The 12,365-nt window shown below is 34.0% G+C and overlaps 1 protein-coding gene and 1 long non-coding RNA gene across 10 annotated transcripts in view; both read left to right on the top strand.

The window, feature by feature from the left end:
- Positions 1 to 4,035, top strand: part of LOC141378504 (uncharacterized) — a 71,677-nt gene extending 67,642 nt beyond the window's left edge. The window contains exons 5-6 of the long non-coding RNA XR_015512964.1: positions 1,432 to 2,859; positions 3,105 to 4,035. This is a non-coding gene — a long non-coding RNA (uncharacterized LOC141378504). The remainder of the gene's footprint in view (positions 1 to 1,431; positions 2,860 to 3,104) is intronic.
- Positions 4,036 to 9,195: 5,160 nt separating this feature from the next.
- Positions 9,196 to 12,365, top strand: part of ptk2ba (protein tyrosine kinase 2 beta, a) — an 85,583-nt gene continuing 82,413 nt past the window's right edge. For 3 of the 9 annotated variants that reach the window (XR_015512885.1, XR_015512888.1, XM_087289934.1), the window contains exon 1: positions 9,196 to 9,264. The gene's annotated coding sequence lies outside the window, so the exon portion shown is untranslated. Of the gene's footprint in view, positions 9,976 to 10,891; positions 11,274 to 12,365 lie in introns of all 9 variants that reach the window. The other 6 variants (XR_015512887.1, XM_087289936.1, XR_015512886.1 and 3 more) reach the window with 4 other exon arrangements.

Here is a 12,365-nt window from a genome sequence, read left to right as displayed (position 1 = left end):
GCAGAAACACCATTAAGCCTCGCTAGATCCTCCTATATGGGCGCGCGTCCATTATAAAACACTTATGTCATGTTCACCAGCGAACAACCACCAGATCTCGCTGGTAAACACGCACACACTTAGAACTACACTTTTCCTGGACTACATTTTCATACATGCAGTTCTCCCTGACACCCATGCTCATTCACCTAACTTGATTGCATTCACCACCTAAACCTTGTCATAGACTGAACTCTCACAGCTGTAACCACCCACACAATGATTATTTGGACTATTTAAACCCCTCTTTTCCACACACATGTTGCCGAGTCTTGTTTATCTGTAAGGTGACATTACCACGCGTTATCCTGGTCTTGGTTTCCTGTGTTTTGAACCTAGCCTTGTTTATTTAGTTTTCCTTGTCTGCCGCCTGCCTTTCGACCTCTTGCTTGTTAAATTGACTATGATTGTGGATTGTCCTCACACACCTGTTTGCTCCCGTATTGACCACTGCTTGCCTGACTGTGAATAAACCTGCACATTGGATCCTACCTTCTGTTGTCAGTGTCACTCCCAGGCGTTACAACTCACAGGACTTTAATTTGGAGAGCTAAGCAGATATATTAAAGAGTTGGTAGCGATAATTATTGAATTTCCTTATTAGTATGCTGTATTAAAACGATAGTGATGCACTTTCTTCTGTTCTCTGATTGTTTACTTCAAACTCGGTGCAAAAACAGCCTCATGATCGCGTCTGCAATAGTACACGTCAGCCTGTTCATTCACAAACTATGCAAGTGAAGGTGAAAGTGAAGGTCTCACTTCGTGTATTTATGTGTCTGATCAGTTAGAAAAGATATAGCAACCCGAGTCAGACCAGTTTGGAGGTTTGGACCACTTTCATATGATCAGCTGATTCAATTTTTGCCTTATTGATGTACCTAATAAAGTGGCCGCCAGTCAGTGTATATTTTGTGACAGATATTTTGTTATAGAAAACGCTTGTACATTCATTTTACTGGTAACACATGCTGAATGGATTCACGCGGATGCAAATTGTCTAACATTAGCCAGAATTAGTTGATGTAACTGTTATGTAGGTGTGGTGTAGATGCAGCACCTCGACGGCTTTAAATATAAATCATGTACTTATAAACATGCTCGCAATTACATAGTAGACTTAGCTTAAAGCATGAGCTTAATCAGTCATATAGTGTGACCCTGAACCACAAAACCAGTCTTATGTTGCAGGGCTGCACTTTTAGCAATAGCCAAAAATATACATTGTATGGGTCACAATTGTGAGAATATCAAGTAAAGGTCATGTTCCTTTAAGACTTTTTGTACATTTCCTGCTGTTAATTTACCAAAATGTAAGGTTTGATTAGTAATATGCATTGCTAAGAACTTTAAAGGTGACTTTCTTTTTCAATATTTGAATTTTTTTTTCAGATTCCAGATATTCGTATTTTTCAGCTGCACATCCATGACGCGAATCTCCCGTTCCAACACATCCCAAAAGTGCTCTATTGAATTGAGATCTGGTGGCTGTGGAGGCCATTTGAGTGCAGTGACTCTCATTGTCATGTTTAAGAAACCAGTCTGAGATGAGTACACTGTGGTCATAAAGAAATGGACATGGTCAGCAACACTACTCAGGTAGGTTGTGGTGTTGACACGATACTTAATTGGTACTGATGGGCCCAAAGTGTGCCAAGAAAATATCCCCACACCACCACCTGCAGCCTGAACCATTAACACAAGGCAGGATGGATCCATGCTCTTATGTTGTTATTGCCAAATTTTGACCCGACCATCCGAAGATCGCAGCAGAAATCGAGACTCATCAGACCAGGCAACATTTCTCCAATCTTCTATTGTGCAATTTTGGAGACCTTTTGTGAATTGTCGCCTCAGTTTCCTGTTCTTAGCTGACAGATGTGGCACCCGGTGTGGTCTTCTGCTGCTGTAGCCCATCCTCCTCAAGGTTGGATGTGTTGTGTGTTCAGAGATGCTCTTCTGCAGACCTCGGTTGTAGCGAGTGGTTATTTGAGTTACTGCTGCTTTCTATCAGCTGGAACCAGTCTGGCCATTCTCCTCTGACCTCTGGCATCAACAAGGTATTTGAGCCCACAGAACTGCTACTTACTAGATATTTTTTCTTTGTCAGACCATTCTCTGTAAACCCTAGAGATGGTTGTGCGTGAAAATCCCAGTAGATCAGCAGTTTCTGAAATACTCAGAACAGCCCGTCTGGCATCAACAACCATGCCATGTTTAAAGTCACTTAAATCTCCTTTCTTCCTCATTCTGATGCTCGGTTTGAACTGCAGCAGATCGTCTTGACCCTGTCTACATGCCTAAATGCATTGAGTTGCTGCCATGGGATTGGCTGATCAGAAATTTGCGTTAACGGTCTGTCGTGGCCTAATAAAGTGGCCAGTGAGTGTATTTCAGGCCAAATATTTTCCCGTAACAAACAATAGATTAATGCAAAGTTTGTTTAGCTTTCAGATCAATTTCCAAAAAGTGAATGCTAAGGATTGGTTTTGTGATCCACATATTTAAATACAAATAATGTAAAGCTTTTAAAAACACACATTTTAACATTCGATTACTCAAACTAGTCTGTGTTTACATTTGTCTTATAAAAAAAGAATCAAACTCTTTATTGAAACAGATGTATTTCGAGACAAATAGTGTCCAATCATAACAAATAATACATTAATGGAAAGATTATTTAGCTTTTCGATCATGTATAAATCTCAATTTCTAAAAAAAAAAACAACTAAGACTGGTTTTGTGCTCCACATATTTAAATACAAATAATGTAAAGCTTTTAAAAACACACATTTTAACATTCGATTACTCAACAAGTCTGTGTTTACATTTGTCTTATAAAAAAAAGAATCAAACTTTTTATTGAAACAGATGTATTTCGAGACAAATAGTGTCCAATCATAACAAACAGTACATTAATGGAAAGATTATTTAGCTTTTAGATCATGTATAAATCTCAATTTCTAAAAAAAACAACTAAGACTGGTTTTGTGCTCCACATATTTAAATAAATAATAATGTAAAGCTTTAAAAACACACATTTTAACATTTGATTACTCAACTAGCCCGTGTTTACGTTTGTCTTATAAAAAAGAATCAAACTCTTTATTGAAATAGATGTATTTTGGGCCAAATTTTGTCTAATCATAACAATCAGTGCAATAATTTCAACTTATGATCAATGTGATCGACATATTTACATAAATATAATGTAAAATAAAAAAAACTAAAAACACATTGCACATTAGAGCTCGCCTTATAAAAAAAACGAAACTCTTTATTGAAACAGAGGTATTTCAGGCCAAATATTGTCTAATCATAACAAACAATGCAATAATCCAAGTTTATTAAGCTTTCAGATGATGTTTCTAAAACAGGGATACTTATGAATAATTGTGTGCTCCACATATTTAAATATAAATAATGTAAAGCTTTTAAAAACACATTCCACATTCAAATACTCGTTTAAGTTCATCTTATAAAAATAAATCAAACTCTTTATTGAGATAGATATATTTTGGCCATATAGTGTCCAATCATAACAAACAATGCAATGATGCAAGGTTTATTTACCTTTCAGATCATGTATAAATCTCAATTTCTAAACAGTGATACTTATGACTGGCTTTGTGCTCCACATATTTAAATAAATAATAATGTAAAGCTAAAAAAAAATAAAAAAATAAAACATATATCCCATTAGGGTTGTCACAATACTGGAGTTCAATACCAATCTATAGCAATCGCTATCAGAAATGGACGTTTTAAAATTTTTTAGTATGGATTGGTAACGGATTCCTGTATCATGACAACCTTATTCTACACTCGATTACACAACTAGCCCTTGTTTAAGTTCGACTAGGTTCGTCTTATTAAAAAAATCTAACTTTTTATTGAAACAGATGTATTTCAGGACAATTATTGTCCGATCAAAACAAACAGTACATTAATGGAAAGATTATTTAGCTTTCAGATCATGTATAAATCTCAATTTCTAAAAAAAAAACTTAAAACTGTTTTTTTGCTCTACATCTTTAAATAAATAATAATGTAAAGCTTTAAAAACACACATTTTAACATTCCATTACTCAACTAGTCTGTGTTTACATTTGTCTTATAAAAAAAGAATCAAAATCTTTATTGAAACAGAGGTATTTTGGGCCAAATATTGTCTAATCATAACAATCAGTGCAATAATTTCAACTTATGACTGGTTTTGTGATCGACATATTTACATAAATATAATGTATAATAAAAAAATATATATTAGAAAATATTATTAAAAATATAAAAAAAAATATATATATAGCTTGCCTTATAAAAATAATGAAAGTCTTTATTGAAACAGAGGTATTTCAGGCCAAATACTGTCTAATCATAACAAACAATGCATTGATAGAAAGTTCATTTAGCTTTCGGATCATGTGTAACTCTCAATTTCTAAAACAGTGATATTTATGAATAATTGTGTGCTCCACATATTTAAATCTAAATAATGTAAAGCTTTTAAAAACACATTCCACATTCGATTACTCGTTTAAGTTCATCTTATAAAAATAAATCAAACTCTTTATTGAAATAGATATATTTTGGCCATATAGTGTCCAATCATAACAGACAATGCAATGATGCAAGGTTTATTTACCCTTCAGATCATGTATAAATCTCAATTTCTAAACAGTGATACTTATGACTGGCTTTGTGCTCCACATATTTAAATGCAAATAATGTAAAGCCTTTAAAAACACATTCCACGTCATTTTCCTCCATTAGCCTTGGTTTTAATTTCACTAAGTTCATCTTATAGATATAATGAAACTATCACACTTGTTTTTGCAATGGGGTTTTCATCATCATCATCATCATCATCATCATTTTATCTGATCATGAAGCTGCACCTGTTAACTGAAACTCTGCTTCCTTCTGCAGTTAACAAGCTGAACAAACTAGCACACTTTAATGGAGATTAGACTTTTCAATACAGTATAAAATAATAAAACAAAACAAGTAAACAAAAGCAAGCAGCTGAATATTTGAAATTGATGTTCTTGCGTTATTAAAGCAAGATTTTTTTTTAGCCCAAAGGAGATTTATGTTAATATATTTTCATGTTTGAACACATATTTTTTGCTCAAACATGAGACAATGTTTAAATGTAAATCTCCTTTAGGCTAAAAATGAGGTTAAAAACAACAAGTGCTTACCCTTACAGAAAGTGAAAGAGACGTGATGAAACTCTGACTGAAGTTTCATCATTCTTCATCCTACAGCTGAAGAATATGATGATCATATGAGACATATAGACCCACACATATGCACTCACACTCACATACACACAATGGCATTATCTCTAAGAATTTTCCTAGTAGCGTTGAGTGTTGAAACCGCTCATATGTGAAGGTGTATTTGTGCAGTGTTTGTCAGCAGCACCCTCTGCTGTTAAACACACTTCCGTATCTCTGACATCCTGAACATTTTAACGATGACACACACTCAGGAAAACCAACACACTTTATTTATTAATTAATTTGTTTATTTATTTGTTTCTATTTATTAATTTGTTTTTATTTATTCATTCATTGATTCATATATTTATTAGTTTTGTTGTTATTTAATTGTTATTCATTTATTTATTTTGATTCATTGGGTTATTATTTATTTATTTATTTATTTTATCTTTTATATGTCTTTTAAATGAAGTGTTGCTGTATTTTATTTCTTTATTTTAGAAAAGCTAAAAGTCAAAATTTATTCATTTACTCATTTATTCATCTATTTATATTTGTTTGTTTGTTTCTTTGATTGTATATTTATTTATATTGATTTCTTCATTTTTATTTTCATTTATTTAATTGAATTTGTCTTTCAAAAAAGTGTAGATGCTTTTATTTTATTTATTTAGCAAAAGATACAAATCTAATTTTATTCATTCATTAATTTATCCATTCATATATTTATTTATTTTTATTTATTTGATGATTTATTTATTCATTCATTTATTCATATATTTATTTATTTATTTATTTTTATGTATTTGTCTTTAAAATGGTGTTTTGTACTGTTATTATTTATTTTACAAAAGCGAAAAATCTAATTTTATTTATTCATTCACTTATTTATTCATACATTTATATTTATTTATTTATTTGTTTGTTTGTTTGTTTGTTTTTTTATTTGTATATTTATGTATTTCTATTTGTTCGTTTTTAATTTAAATTAATTTATTTTAATGATTATTTCAATTAATCAATTCAATTCAGCTTTATTTGTATAGCGCTTTTACAATGTAGATTGTGTCAAAGCAGCTTCACATAAATGGTCATAGTAACTGGAACAGTGTGGTTCAGGTTTTAGTGTTTAAGTTCAGTTCAGTTCAGTTTAGCTCAGTTCAGTGTGATTTAATCATTACTGAGAGTTCAAACACTGAAGAGCCAATTCATCGATGCGTAGCTCTACCAATCCTGAACCATGCGAGGCAGTGACGACAGCGGAGAGGGAAAAAAAACTTCACCTGATGGGAGTGAAGAAAAAAAACCTTGAGGGAACCAGACTCAGTTGGGCACGACCATTTTAATTTCTCCGCAGGCCAAAAGTCTTGTGCAGAGCTTCATTCGCTGTGGTTAAGGCTGGAAGATGGCCTCTTTTAATCTAATTAATCTTTTTTTTGTCTTTTAAAAGTGTAGTTGCTGTTATTGCATTTATTTAGCAAAAACTAAAAATCTAATTTTATTCATTCATTCATCTAATTATATAATTATTTATTTTTATTTATTTGTTTATTTTTTCTTCAGTCATTTAAAGTGTAGTTGTTGTTTTTTGATTTATTCATTTTACAAAAGCTAAAATCTAATTTTAATTAGTCCCTCATTTATTCATCCAACTATATATATATATATATATGTATTTATTTGTATATATATATATTTGTATTTATTTATTTGTCTATTAAATGAAGTGTAGTTGCTGTTATTTTATTTATTTATTTTACAAAGGCTAAATAATACATAAAAGTAATTGTTGTGTTATTACTATTAGCTATAATATACATTTGATTTCTACTAACTCAATGTCTTTCTACAATGCATTATATATAAAATTTTTAAAAATATTTTTATTATAATAAAAAAATCAACAAAATTTAAAACTTATTTTGTATTGTTGTTATGCTAGTAAGTGTGATGAAACATGTACATTTGAATATAATGAACAGTATTATATTGAATAGTTATATATTATCTTTATTATTTTGATTTCATCTTCACATTTACAGTATGCGTTTGCTTTTTAAAAATAATTTATTTGGATAGCTGTTTTGTTGCTATAGTTATTTTTATTTTATTTTTTCGGAAAAAAAAACATTTAAAAATATATACTAGTTATTATTTCTTATTCTGGACGGTGCGGTGGCTCAGTGGTTAGCACTGTCACCTCACTGCAAGAAGGTCGGTGGTTCGAGTCCTGGCTGGGCCAGTTGGCATTTCTGTGTGGAGTTTGAATTTTCTCCCCGTGTTGGCTTGGGTTTTTCTCTGTAGGCTCCGGTTTCCCCCACAGTCCAAACACATGCGCTATATATGAATTGAATAGAGTAAAATAGTGAGTGCGTGTGTGAAAGAGTGTGTATGGATGTTTCCCAGTATTGGGTTGCAGCTGGAAGGGCATCTGCTACGTAAAACATATGCAAGAATTAGGGCTGGGCGATTTAGCAAAAAAAATTTTTTTTATAAAATTTGACCAATTCACGATTTCGATTTCGATTTTTTTTTATTGTGTAACTAGTCTACTCAAAACATTACAACAACATGACTGAAAGTAACTTGAAAAACCATATACTTTTATCATTGTGCACCAACTCTTTCAGGTTGGAGGGTCTCCTTTATCACCCTGTTTTTTAGCTCCCTTGACAGATTCTCAGTTAGGTTTAAGTCAGGACTCTGGCTGAGCCACTGCAAAGCATTAATGTTTTTGTGTAGTAACCATTTCTTGGTCATTTTGCTGTGTGTTTTGGGTGTTTGTCATGCTGAAATGTCCACTGGTGCCCAAGGCCAAGGGCAGACTGCCAGATGTTGTAGTTAAGATGTGTGACGTATTGTTTATTTTTTGTGGTTCTGTTTACAGTAATTAGGCTCTCTGGTCCTCCAGCTGACTATTTTTGCCCATTCAGTTTTATCAATCTGCACCAACTCTTTCAGGTTGGAGGGTCTCCTTCAGCACCCTGATTTTTAGCTCCCTCCACAGATTCTGAATTGGGTTTAAGTCAGGACTCTGGCTGGGCCACTGCAAAGTGTTAATGTTTTTGTGCACTAGCCATTTCTTGGTCATTTTGCTGTGTGTTTTGGGTGTTATTGCTGAGAATTTTGACATATTGCTCTTTTTTCATGGTGCTGTTTATTGTAATTAGGTTCTCGGGTCCACCGACTGAGTCTTAGCCATGACTGTCCACAAACCAGTAGCATAGAGCTTCTGTTTATCACCTGTTGATTTGATTAAAACAGCAGTTCCCGATCAATTAGGATGCTTTAGAACACCTTGGACTATTTGTAACGGCATAGACCAGGGATGTCTAAACTCGGTCCTGGAGGGCCGGTGTCCTGCAGATCCATCTATCCATCCGTCCATCCGTCCATCCGTCCGTCTGTCCGTCCATCCTTCTATCTATCTATCTATCTATCTATCTATCTATCTATCTATCTATCTATCTATCTATCTGTCTGTCTGTCTGTCTGTCTGTCTGTCTGTCTGTCTGTCTGTCTGTCTGTCTGTCTGTCTGTCTGTCTGTCTGTCTGTCTGTCTGTCTGTCTGTCTATCTGTCTGTCTGTGTGTTTATATATGTATGTATGTATATGAACGTGTGTGTGTGTGTGTGTGTGTTTGTGTGTATATATATATATTATACATATACATATGTGTGTGTGTGTGTGTGTGTGTGAGAGAGAGAGAGAGTGAGGGAGAAAGTGTATGTGGTATTGGTACGTGTGTCTGTGTTTTTACGCATGTGTGTTTCAGTGAGTGTTTGTGTATATATATACTCTATGTATGTGTGTGCGCATGTGTGTGTGTATGTGGTGTGTGTTTTGAGGAAGTGAGTGACACGCGTGGGGTGTGTCCACAACACTTGCGTCAGGACTACATCTCACTGCTCTCAGTCTCTCAGTGTTCAAGATGAATTAAAGAAACACTGGACAACAATCACACTCAGAGCGGACTGAACATCAGCTCACACTTCAGGTCTGTCAAGCATTTACATTTTCTGCTTTGATTAAAAGACTGTGAATGTTTTAAATCCGAAGACACACTCAAACACTGAGAAGGAAGTGCAGCGACGCTGATGTGTTGCAAACATCATTCATATTTCCATATTTAGGAGATGATTGTGTTTATTTTAATGCACAGCAAAATCAGCCTGATACTTGATTTAAACTTTGTTGATTTTTTTTTAATTGCCTTAAATGTGACAAGTTGACTTTACTTTAAAAAAATGAGTAAATCTGTTGTAACTTGGATCTGTTTAGTTGTCTTTAGCTTGAATTTTAAAATTATGCATGTAGTTCATATACTATAATTTAGGGCAGTGTGTTTCCTCATGTTTCAAGTCAATTAATTGCCCTAAAAGCAACAGGTTTACTCACTTTTTTAAAGGAAAATCAACTAATCGCTTTTAAAACAATGAACTTAATCACTTTATTTGAGTAAAGTCAGCTAATCACTTTAAAATCAACCAGTTTACTCACTTTTTAAAAAGTAAAATCAACTAATCGCTTTAAAAGCAACAGATTTACTTTTGTTTTAATGTCAACTAATCGCTTTAAAAGCAACGTTTACTCACTTGTTTCAAGTAAAGTTATCTAATTGCTTTAAAAGCAACATGTTTACTCACTTATATTAGAATAAAAATAAACTAATCGCTTTAAAAGCAACAGGTTTACTCACTTCGCTATAGTAAAGTCAACTAATCACTTTTAAAAGCAACAGATTTACTTTTGATTTAATGTCAACTAATCGCTTTAAAAGCAACAAGTTTACTCACTTTTTTAGAGTAAAGTCAACTAATCGCTTTAAAAGCAACAGGTTTACTCACTTATATTAGAATAAAGTCAACTAATCGCTTTAAAAGCAAAAGGTTTACTCACTTCGCCATAGTAAAGTCAACTAATCACTTTTAAAAGCAACAGATTTACTCACTTTTTTAAAAAGAAAATCAACTAATCGCTTTAAAAGCAACAGATTTACTTTTGTTTTAATGTCAACTAATCGCTTTAAAAGCAACAGGTTTACTCACTTTTTTAGAGTAAAGTCAACTAATCGCTTTAAAAGCAACATGTTTACTCACTTTTTTAGAGTAAAGTCAACTAATCGCTTTAAAAGCAACATGTTTACTCCCTTATTTTAGAGTAAAGTCAACTAATCGCTTTAAAAGCAACATGTTTACTCACTTATTTTAGAGTAAAGTCAACTTATCGCTTTAAAAGCAACTAGTTTACTCACTTATTTTAGAGTAAAGTCAACTAATCGCTTTAAAAGCAACAAGTTTACTTACTTTTTTAGAGTAAAGTCAACTAATCGCTTTAAAAGCAACATGTTTACTCACTTATTTTAGAATAAAGTCAACTAATCGCTTTAAAAGCAACAGGTTTACTCACTTTTTTAGAGTAAAGTCAACTAATCGCTTTAAAAGCAACATGTTTACTCACTTTTTTAGAGTAAAGTCAACTAATCGCTTTAAAAGCAACATGTTTACTCCCTTATTTTAGAGTAAAGTCAACTAATCGCTTTAAAAGCAACAAGTTTACTCACTTATTTTAGAGTAAAGTCAACTTATCGCTTTAAAAGCAACAAGTTTACTCACTTATTTTAGAGTAAAGTCAACTAATCGCTTTAAAAGCAACAAGTTTACTTACTTTTTTAGAGTAAAGTCAACTAATCGCTTTAAAAGCAACATGTTTACTCACTTATTTTAGAATAAAGTCAACTAATCACTTTAAAACAACCCAAGCTTATTCTGAAAACGTAGTCCTGCGTTTATTTTTTTCAAGCGAACGCTGCGGGGCAGTGTGACGCTGTTCCCTTTTGCTCTTGCCGGCCGGCCGGCTGACCGCTTACCTCCTTGTGGAGGGCTTCCCCGCTGCAACCCGTTTGTCCACTCAGCTCACAGTGTACGTCGGCAGGCTCGAGATGCAGAGAGGAGTCGACTACGGCGATCGGTTTGGAGTCCGGGGAAGATTGGTTCCAGCAATCAGGTAAGAGAAAAACAGAATCCCAAAAATTAAGTGAACGAGTTTCGTGACAGGGTGAGAATGCGGTGAAATCCGAAAACGCAGTAGAAAAAAAAAATCAGGGCTTTTCTTTTTTTGGACGGCTTTTTGTAAACTGTCGCTCGGGTTTAGGGAAGCGAGCGGGCGGGCGGGTCGATCTGTAAAATTGGTTGGGTTCAGGGAAGGAGGAGAGCGGGTCAGCTGATTGGCCGGACGCGCAGTCAATCATCCGGTCAGTCGGACAGCGGCCTCTGGTGGGTTCACGCGAGAACAGTGCGGGTGCGAACCGCACTCGCGAGAGGCGTTTGAGATGTGAAAAAGCGCACAACAGCGGCCTCTCGCGGATTCGCAAAAACAAAAACTGCAGCCGTACGTACCCGCCGGGACATATTCCGCGGTCTCCAGAATCTTCCGCGGGACTACGTTTCCACAATGAGCCTGGGTTGCTTTAAAAGCAACAGGTTTACTCACTTCTTCATAGTAAAGTCAACTAATCACTTTAAAAGCAACAGGTTTACTCACTTCTTCAGAGTAAAGTCAACTAATCGCTTTAAAAGCAACAGGTTTACTCACTTCTTCATAGTAAAGTCAACTAATCGCTTTAAAAGCAACAGGTTTACTCACTTCTTCAGAGTAAAGTCAACTAATCGCTTTAAAAGCAACAGGTTTACTCACTTCTTCAGAGTAAAGTCAACTAATCGCTTTAAAAGCAACAGGTTTACTCACTTCTTCATAGTAAAGTCAACTAATCGCTTTAAAAGCAACAGGTTTACTCACTTCTTCATAGTAAAGTCAACTAATCGCTTTAAAAGCAACAGGTTTACTCACTTCTTCATAGTAAAGTCAACTAATCGCTTTAAAAGCAACAGGTTTACTCACTTTTTCATAGTAAAGTCAACTAATCGCTTTAAAAGCAACAGGTTTACTCACTTCTTCATAGTAAAGTCAACTAATCGCTTTAAAAGCAACAGGTTTACTCACTTCTTCATAGTAAAGTCAACTAATCGCTTTAAAAGCAACAGGTTTACTCACTTCTTCATAGTAGAGTCAACTAATCGCTTTAAAAGCAACAGGTTT

The sequence above is a fragment of the Danio rerio genome, chromosome 17, assembly GCF_052040795.2.
Source record: "Danio rerio strain M-AB ecotype USA chromosome 17, GRCz13ab, whole genome shotgun sequence".
Lineage (NCBI taxonomy): Eukaryota > Metazoa > Chordata > Actinopteri > Cypriniformes > Danionidae > Danio > Danio rerio.
The sequence above is the reverse complement of the archived record's forward strand: the minus strand, read 5'-3'. Positions and strand labels throughout refer to the sequence as shown.